Source organism: Triticum dicoccoides, unplaced genomic scaffold, assembly GCF_002162155.2.
Source record: "Triticum dicoccoides isolate Atlit2015 ecotype Zavitan unplaced genomic scaffold, WEW_v2.0 scaffold127843, whole genome shotgun sequence".
NCBI classification, from domain to species: Eukaryota; Viridiplantae; Streptophyta; class Magnoliopsida; order Poales; family Poaceae; genus Triticum; species Triticum dicoccoides.
In genome coordinates this window covers 691-4,797 of record NW_021189833.1, presented here as the reverse complement: position 1 = coordinate 4,797, position 4,107 = coordinate 691, and the positions used below count along the sequence as shown (strand labels likewise).

Sequence of the window (4,107 nt, the reverse complement as noted above, 5' to 3'; positions counted from 1 at the left end):
CTCAACCTCTCTCGCTCACTCCCTCGTTCATGGCCACCCAGAGATGCTCGCACGCGCAGCGCCCAACCCCCACGCGATCCCCTCTCCCTCACCCTCTCCTTCATTTTCCCTGGTGCTCGATCCCCTACCGCTGTCGGCCTTCTAATCCGACCGCCGCCGCTTCCACCAGCGAGCGCCGCCTCCCCCGTAGCTTGGCAGCCTCCTGCCCGAGCGCCTCTCGCTCCTCTGCCATCGTGGCTCCGCTCATTCGCGTTCTTCGGCCGGATGGAGCTCCTGGGGGCACTGAGGCTACCGGTGGCAGAAGATGCTGGTGCGGCGCGAGCTTCCATCTCTGTACTCTGCATGCTACCCACGTTGTTGGTGTCAGCAACAGGTCTTCAGGTCGGCGCTATCAATCTTGAATCTTTTTCTGTATCCTCTTGGCACTGTCTCGAGCTTTCTATTAGGCTGGGCACCCCATACTGTTTTTTGTTGGATTTATGAACCTCTCCTCTTTAATTGTGTTGTTGGCTTGTTGGTTCTTGTAATTTGGAACGTATATAAGTTGCTAGCATTTGATGTAAAGTACCGAGATGGGACTATCTATTCGAATCTTAAATTTGTGCATAATAAGTTGTAAACTAGAAATTTGTGGAGAGGGCCTAGGCGAGCCTAGCAGGCCCATCTGAGCGACGGACGTACCAGAAAATCAAAGATAGCATACGAGCAGAAGCAAATCTGGCATGCGAGTTGAATAACAAAAATCACATGGGCTTTTATGCAAAATTACGCGGTGGTGAACCGTATCAGCACTGCTTTACTACTACTACGTAAAGATAGGCCATTAGCTGAGCGAGGTTGCTAGACAAATAGGTCAATTTGCAAATAGGTCCCTGTAAAAAGTAGTCAGTTATATAACAGACTAAGGAACGATGACCTGGCAGCCACTTGGCTGGTTTTTCCTCTTGGATTGTTTTTGGCCTTATTAGATCAAATAAACGAGTTTATGAACTAAATCCGATCGCTTCTGGAGTTGTTGCCCTAGAAGGTGTAATTAGTTTGAGTTAGTAGACTAGTGGTGCATTTCACTCCAATAAAAAGCACCCTTTGTCAAAAAAAATGTCCAATCGAGTTTATTTATTTTTGGTCCAGGTTTGTTATTGCCGTTGGATACATACATACACGACATAAAATGAAGAAATTAACTTCTTTATATTCCATCCTGGATCTAGGTAACTAGGTTCCATGATTGATCTTGAGACTATCCACGAACCATGTCCCTTCGGCCAGCGCCCTGAAGTTCCCCTTGATGTACTCAACCTTCTCGATCGCCCTGTACGCCACCTCGCCTAGCTCCGGGAGCGGCTTCACCATCCCGGCAACACAAGCATGCTGAAACATCACCACGGTGGCCCGGCCCTTCTCAACGTCCGGCAATACCCTGTGCTCGACGCTCTTGTACGTGCCATTGGTGAGGATCTGGAGAATATCGCCAACGTTGATGACCAAGGCGCCTGGCAGCGGCTTCACCGGGTACCAGGTGCCGTTTTTCCTCACCTGCAGGCTGGGGGTGTCGTCGACGTGCAGCAGCAGCGTGAGGGCGAGGCCGTCGTGGTGCGGCGTGATGCCGATCACCTTCTCTGGGTGGCGGCACGGAGGGTAGTAGTGGAATGCCACACTCTGTTTCTTGCCCTGGAAGGTTCCCACAAGCGTCTCCTGCTCGACTCCGAGGTCGCTCGCCATGAACAGCATGAGGCGACTTGTGAGGTCTGACATCTCCATTGAGTACTTGTCAAGTGCATTCCTGAAAGATTTTTTTTTGTTTGTAATCCACACAAACGAGAGTGAGACAAAGGAATGCAACATGTAATTTAAGCAAGAGATGAAGAAGATTAATAGTGTATTATTAGGACCTAAATGTTGATGGATCGGCAGGCCAAAACTGAATGTTCCTTTGCTCCTTGTGCTCCGTCACGAGGATTAGACTCTCTGCCCAGTCCAACTTCTCACACGATGCTGTAGTAGTGTCCAAACCCTTCGAGGCCACCTGCTTGGATGGCCACTGCTTTCTTCTTCTCCAGCGGCAAGCCAAAGAACTGCACAGTGTTATCTTTCATATCTTGTACAATTGTTTCGTCGACTCCGTGGTTTGTTAGCTGCGAATACAGAAGATGTGAATTTGATAAATAGATAATCCCGGAGACTGATCAACAATGTACTTTTGGATATGTTCGATGAAATTTCACCACAACATTGAAAAAAATCAGCCATTTTAGCAGGATATTAGATATAGAAAAATATATGAATTCTTGTCAAAATATTTCTCTACCACATGACTTGGAGCTGAATAAAGGATACCGAAACTTACGCCAAGTTTCCTAGAATTCATGTTGCATTTCAGTCAAACAAATTTTTAATGTTTTTCATCATTGGGAAAGTTGTGATTGTACTAGCATACCACTATACAATCTATCCTTAGAGTTCATTTGTGCATCAATGCTTGTGTGGCCAAACTCCTCTTTTTTGTTTCTCACAAAAAAAGAACAACTGAACTCGAAACTTTGCAGAACAACATCACACAAGTACTACTATGTGCAGAAATGTTTTTATTTTATTTTTTGGTGCAATAGAAATTTTGAAAAATGATACAACTCATTAGAACTTTGAAAGAAATTTTGGAAACATTTTATACAAAGAGTGGAACTTATGTATAGTTGACCTGATAAGATTCAAGGTCAAATGCTCTCTTGTGTGGAAAAAACAAAAAAGAGAAATTTCTATATAAGGATAACAATGCATGTTGATGCAGAGTGACTGGTTTAGATAGAGCATGTAGCTTCATGAAGATCTCTAGAAATTACAGAAAATTCAGTGCAGTCGTGCCAGAAATTAATATTTCCTAAGCAACAAGATCTCGCACCATGATTTTGTCTAGGGGCCATTACGAAGCATATTCACGTTTGAGTATGGACTCACCTACACGGAATGCTGTCGGTGGTTAGACATGTACTAAATCTGTAAAGAAATATAAAACGTTTTAGGTCACTAATATTAGTTTACACTGTGGGTATACGATCGATGATGGAGGGCGTGTCAGCGATATCTCCATTATTCAGCTTCTCTCCAACTCGACCGGACAACAAATAGTGGTTAGCTGGTTACTATCACAGTTTTTGTTCGTATCGTGATGGTGTGCTACAACAATAGCCAAAATATGCACTAACGTTTGTTTCTCGAGTCAGCAGCATCACTGGCTTTATTTTTTGGAAAAGCTAAGATCGGTTGTAATGGGAAGTATCATAGGAGAGTTCATTTATTGACATGCATGAAACATAATAGCACATCATTTAATATGATACGGTATCATGATATGATACTCAACCCTCTTTTTTTCATTTAATTCTATGCCACCTCATCAACGTTGTCTAGTTGGCATTCATGATACTACCTATGATACTTCCATCACTACCGGAACAGGGCCCTGTGCCGACGGCCATATCTATGCCGACGGCCCCCGTAGGCCTTGTCTGCGCTATGCCGACAGCCATATCCAGGCCGTCGGCGTAATAAAGCCGTCGGGCTATTCAGACCTATGCCGACGGCCCCCGTCGGCCCAGAACGGCCGTCGGCTTACCCAAACTTACGCCTACAGCCCCCGTCGGCATATATCGGCCGTCGGCATAGTTGCGGGCCCGGCGATCCCGCCGTGACGTGCGTCTAACGGCGTCCGATCTATGCCGACGGCCGAGGCGGGAGGCCGTCGGCATAGATGCCCTAACCACGTCATCGATCCGAGGCGCACCGACCACCACTTATGCCGACGGCTGCCCTCGGCATAGATGCCACATCACCGATCCGCGGCGCGCCGGCCATCTGCCCTATGCCGCGGCTATGCCGACGGCTTTGCCGTCGGCATAGTTTTTTTTCTTTTTTTCTTTTTTTCTTTTTTTCTTTTTTTCTTTTTTTCTTTTTTTCTTTTTTTCATAGCTATATTTTTTCCATAGTTTTTTTTCTTTTTTTACCACATCATCGATCTTTTTATCATAGTTCCCTTATCCAGTTCCCGGTCACCCCCTCCACTCGTTAGTTTTTTTTCTTTTTTTTCATAGCTACATTTTATGTTTTCTT

General features: G+C 45.6%; 1 pseudogene; it reads right to left on the bottom strand.

Moving 5' to 3' along the window:
• Positions 1–1,106: 1,106 nt before the first annotated feature.
• Positions 1,107–2,135, bottom strand: LOC119343442 (annotated as a pseudogene).
• Between the last annotated feature and the right edge of the window lie 1,972 nt (positions 2,136–4,107).